Here is a 6,000-nt window from a genome sequence, read left to right on the forward strand (position 1 = left end):
ATTTGGATCATTTTGGAATAATATAATTTCCTTCTTTTTACAATGAATATTACATTTTAAGGTTATGATTCATCATTGAAAATTATTACAAAATCAGAACTTCAGAAATGGAAAGGAACTCAGTGGGCCATCCAGGCTACTCTCTACCCAAAATAGAACCCATACCATGACTTCCAACAAATCATCATTCAGCTTCACCATGGGGTATTACATTTTCCAAAGATCACTGATATACTAGGCAGATCACATATAGTAGAATGAGATAAGGGTCATGATCATACTCAAATATATGCCATAAAAATCTCTGGTTAAAGCAATTGGAGATTTTTAGCATTGGGAATAAAAGCATTCATCTCCAAGATCTAAAAAAAGGTGACTAAATATAAGGGGACTTAGAGCTTTTCCAATCTAATTCCCTCAGGATGAGGAGACTGAGGTCAAGAAAAATAAAATTTACATGGAAAGTTAATATTAATCAATTTCTCTTTTTGGCCTCAAAATCAACCTTTTGATTTTAAAGCAAAAGTTCTTGTCACTGAAACTCTAAACATTATCTTCCTATAAGAATTAAAATTTGGACTCAGGTCCTTAGAAATTTTATAAGGTTTATTAGAATTACTTGGGTAGGTAAAGGCAGAGAGATAGAGAGAAAAGCCTACTGTAGCTTGCCACATGGCTTGTACCCCAGCAAGCATATTCCTTAGCAGGACACTGGAGACAGAGAGCCCTCTGCCTTGTTCTCTCCACCTTTTTAACTCCCCCCCTCTCTTTTGGGTCAAACTCAATCATGTTTGGATCAAACTCAGAGTCATATAACCCATGCAAGATGATGTAACTAGGTGACTAGCCTATGTGATATAAGTGATGTAGCTCCAGGAGCTCAGGAATGCAGGCAGAATCCCATGTGTGATCCTGAGAGAGGATTACCTTCACACATTTCTGAGGCCATGGATGGAATCCTACTTTCTTCTTTCTATTATTAGGGAAAACAATTCACCCTCCTGTGCAACCATTCTAACACTGGGTTGTTACTCCTAGTGTCTGGAAAACTTGCCTTTTGTCTTGTTGAGGTCTAAATTCTACAATCAGAGAAACTAAGGAAAATGAGATAGTGAAAAGCACAAATTGATGGAAGGGACAGTAATTCACTCTATTTATCCTCAAATCAAGAACCTCAGGAGTCTAACTCTGGACATGTTCAACCTCCTTAGAGTTGGGAGGCTAAAAGAACTATCCAGACCCCCATTGTGTATGCTTCTCTTCTTCTCTGACCTGCTTTTTGCTGTTTAATAAGCAACAATTATACAATTAAGGTAGAGTCTTCTGAGAATTTTAATCATAAAAATGGCAACCATGAATTGAGTCTGAATTCATCCTTTTTTGTCCTTTTTCTCAATTTTCCCACACACATGCAAGAAGTGTCTCATCCATAGAATACAAAAATTCAAGCCTTAGGTTCACACTCCTGGAAGCAGTAATGCAAAGGAAAAACTGCAAAGGAAAAACAGTTTCTTTTTTTGTTTTGTTTTCTTTCATTTTGTTTTGTTTTAGAAATTGGAAATACACACAGTATGAACTCTATCCCATCAGGATTTCCTTTAGATAGGCTGCTCATCTCCTGGGAGCAAGGGCTTCTCCCAATGGAGCCAAGAACAATAAAAAGCAAGCCATTAGCTTTTATAATAAATGGCTAAAAACTATGGATATAGCAGTTGGGGATCCCCTTTGGGTCTTTCAACTTTAAGGCACTGAAGAATTAAAATAGCCTATTGGATATAGAAATCCTAAAGAGTTATATTATGCAACATCTGTAAGGTGTCCTCTTAGATCCATTCACAATGATTCAATTAAATAGCCTCATCATTAATCATTCTTTCCTTACTTTTAAATTCTCTTCCAATCCCACAGTAAGTAGTCCCTTCCTCCCTTCTGGCCTCCCCCACCATTGCTTCATCTGTCTCTCCCCTTTTTTCTTTTCTGAGGCCCCCAAAAGAACCTCTCTTTTTCAGTCCCCATTCCATTGATCCCTTTACTTCTCCCTTCCACATATTCTTTTCACTTTCATGGTCACTTCCATTTTAACCCTCCACAATCCTCTACCCTCATACAAACCTGCCCCCTGCCTCAGCTTCCCTACTCACCCTTACTTCAACAGTACTTTGTCTTTATCCAGACTGTAGGCTCAGTAGTAGTGGATAATGACTCTGCTAAAGAGATGCTGCCTCTGCAGAAAAAATTGACATACATGACCAACATTAAGACAACACGTTATTTCATCGGTAAAGAATACTGTCCTATACTACCATATATAAATCATTTTTGGTTTGTTTATTTAAAGACCTTTTGTTGTAAAAAGTTGTGGTATAGAGCAGCCTATCTTACCCACCACTGTCAATACTATGTGTCCTCACTCAAAAATTTCTAGTTTGATATAAATCCCCTTCGCTGTTCTCTTCATTTGTATACTTTTATTTTGTGCATATGGAATTATACATCATTGGGTAAAACTGTTTAGTTTATTTATTAAAATTATAATCTTAATAAAAAGTCAATTGTGTGAAAAAATAGTTTTTAGAGGACATACAATGGAGATCTCAATAATTCTGAGGACTATGTGAGGTTATGTGATGCTAGGGAAACTTTACTAAAAAGAGTGAGGCACTACTCTATTTGCCCAGGAAATTGATATGATTTAGAATATGTTACTGAAGAGGCAATGGACATCTGAAACAGTTTTATGATCAAGTATGCAGTGCAGCTAAGTAATAGGCAGGTTAGATCCCATTAAACCCACTGATGTACATACCATATGTCTTCATTTCATGTATCATTCCACCCCAAAAATAAGAGGCTATTTTTGTAAGCATTGCCAGACCAGTGTCTTATGAATGTAGAACACATGAAATATATAACTGTTTATGTTTTTGAACAGTGTGAAAGGAAGGAAAAGTAAAAAATTTAATAGGAGAAATTAGAAAGAAAAAGTGAAGGAGTCATGGGAAAGGTAAATGCCAATCATGGCTCTTATTTTGGCATCTGCAGTTTAGGAACTTATAGCTTCCTTAAAAAGAAGTCAATAAAACTGACTCAGGCAACTGATTATTTCACTCACATAGAGAATATTTTTTGGAGGGGTATTAGTTTTTTTTGTTTGTTTTGTTTTTTTCTCCCTATGGAAGTTCAGATCATATAGCATTATATTGAAAGAGAAATAATTAGGAGTTTGGAAATAGAAATTGGAATATTAATAGTGACTCCAGCAGAGTTGGTACTTCTCACAATAACAACTCTAGTGATACTCATGGGAACTTTAGTAATTGCAAGGAATGCCAGAGAAAACATGATTCATGATGTTTTAAGGGAGGAGAAAGGGCTTTTGGATCTGATCTCATTTCCAAACTCAGATGTGTTAATCCCACTTTTACTAGTTCCTCTTTGGCGAACCTTTTCCCAGTTTGAGTGCCCAAAGGGCAAATTCAAGCTGTATATGAGCCCAAGGATTTCAGGAGAGAGTTGGGGGGAGAATGTGCAGCTTTGGGTGGCTGGACAGAGAGATGAGCCATAGGAAAAAATGTCTTTGGATTATGGGAAGAGGGGCAATGGAGCAGCTCCCAGGACAATCTTCACCAAATGTATTCTAGTTTCCCTCCCCCTAATTAAGAGCCTTGTGTAACCTTTCAGTGATTACTATGAGTGTATATTGGACCCTGGTGTTTCAGAACTGTCTTTAGGAGCAAATCTGATTATGAGTATACTATCTTTGGGTCTTTAAGTATGGTTGCAGTGTCAGGAAAGCCTAAACATACCTGTAAGTTTTATCCTCACTTTGAGTCCATGGGGCCTTTGACATTAGAACATCCATTCCTCCTAATCTCTGAATCCTCTATGAAATACTCAGGGAAAGATGTCTTACATAAAATCAGAGTCACAATGTTTTGTTTCTCAGATGGCTCTTTGTTTCTGAAATTACCTGAGGATTTTTTGTCTTTATTCCCACTTCTTCCTCTTGACAATGAGGAGAGAGCACATTATCCTTTTGGAATTCCAGAAGACATACCTGAATCATTCTGCATCTCTTCTTCTAATATAGAGTTACTTAAATCTGTTGTTTCTGTTATTATTAGGACAAAAGTTGGACCATCACATTCTATATCTCATTATCATTTATCCAAGGAATCAATTGAAGACATATTTCCAATAACTGAACCATTCATTGATCAAGAAATAATAATTTCATGCAAATATCCATATGATTTACCAATTCTATTTAAAAAATAATGTTGTCAGGTCCAGAGGGGAAAACTGTTTATCATTTTGTGCAGGATTTGTGTACAATTATTTCTCATGTAATATCTAGGAATCTAGTGGTGCCAACTTTTGAAACTATCATCTCAGTCTCTAATGAGAGTACATATTATACAGTGGTAGATCTCCATTCTAATTTCTTTTCTTTTCCCATTCACATGAATTCTAGAAAAATGATTCCTTATTTGACAAGGCCTTTGACATATTCATAAATTCTTTAACTATCCTCTGCCTATACAAGACTGAAATATTACTAATAATGTGATTTTCAGATCAAAGAGTTAAATGGTTAAATGAGAACATTACCCCTAAACTGTTTATAATTCTTAATCCTACATCATTGCTTCCTGATTTGCCAGTTGCAGGGGAACCACTATATGATTATATATCTGTAGTGGATATGGCTAAGAAACTCTATGATAATCTCTGTGATTTCCCTTTAGAGAATTCTTGATTCTTTTGTGAGAGAAGACATATGCCACACTTGTGTTCCAGTAGTTTCAGACCATGATACCAGCTGGGCAACTTTATTAATATCAATGTTTAGTGCATAAAGGACTCAGCAGGTAGAACTGAAAAAAAAACTATGTAAATTAGCTAAAGGAAAGTAAGCAAAAATTTATACAGATTTAAGATATGCTTTTGAGATTTGTCACCCTGTTGGAATGCCCTGGATGAAAAAGGCTTTCCTGACTTCTGCTGGCAAGGTATGTACAAAAGCAGGGATTGTCAATGAATTTATTTCCACTCTTAAATAACCTGCAGCCTTGGCTATTGTTAATTGCTCTGCCCATAGAGGAAGGAATGATACTATTTCTAGGATAAATCAGGAGACAGACACTGCACCTAAGCTTATGGTCTTTGAAGACTCCCACTTAATTTTTTCTCTGACATCTAATGATAAATCAAATTTTTCTCTCTCAATTAATGAACACAGAAGGTGTAAAAATGGAAACCAAGATTAATAGCAAACCATATTGATTACATGTGAGTGTCTTCAGAAGGCAAACCCAAACTTTCCAGGACATCTATGATCAGATATGATAATCTGTTCATAGGAATGGCCACTTTGGTACTAAGTGGATTGTGGATTTCACTAAGTTTGGGCAGGCATACTAATATGGCCACCTATTAATATGGCCACCTATGTGTATATCTGTGTGTCTCTTACCCTATCTGCAAAGCATATAATCAGAATATTTTCTGTGCCAGAATATCTTGGTGGGCAAATAAAAACCTCCTGTTTGAGGTATTATAATTCCTTTTTTTAGGAAACTATTTTCTTCAGTAGGTTTTTAATCTAAAGTGTGGATTTTTAAAACATTTTTCCTATTTTTGCTTCTAAATTTAAAATATTTTTCTATCATTTTTGAAGCTCTTCTAGAGTTCCATTTTGAGCTTGACATCCTTTCACATTTTCACTTAAAACTTCAAACATTTTCATTTGCATTTATTTGTATTTATTTATTATTCTCTTCTGAGTTTATATTTTGTTCATGTCTTATTGAAATGTTTTCCTACCATTGAGAATTTTTCCTTCATTTTTCTTATTTGGGGTTATTTTTCTCTTTATTTTGTTCATAAGCTTTCAGCTTCATTCATTCAAATCTCAATGTCATGATTCTTACTCATCTAAACTGAAGTTGTACAAATTTTAGCCCTGGTGGAAAGTGCTATTTGGAATATGGAAAATGG

The sequence above is a fragment of the Monodelphis domestica genome, chromosome 3, assembly GCF_027887165.1.
Source record: "Monodelphis domestica isolate mMonDom1 chromosome 3, mMonDom1.pri, whole genome shotgun sequence".
NCBI lineage: Eukaryota > Metazoa > Chordata > Mammalia > Didelphimorphia > Didelphidae > Monodelphis > Monodelphis domestica.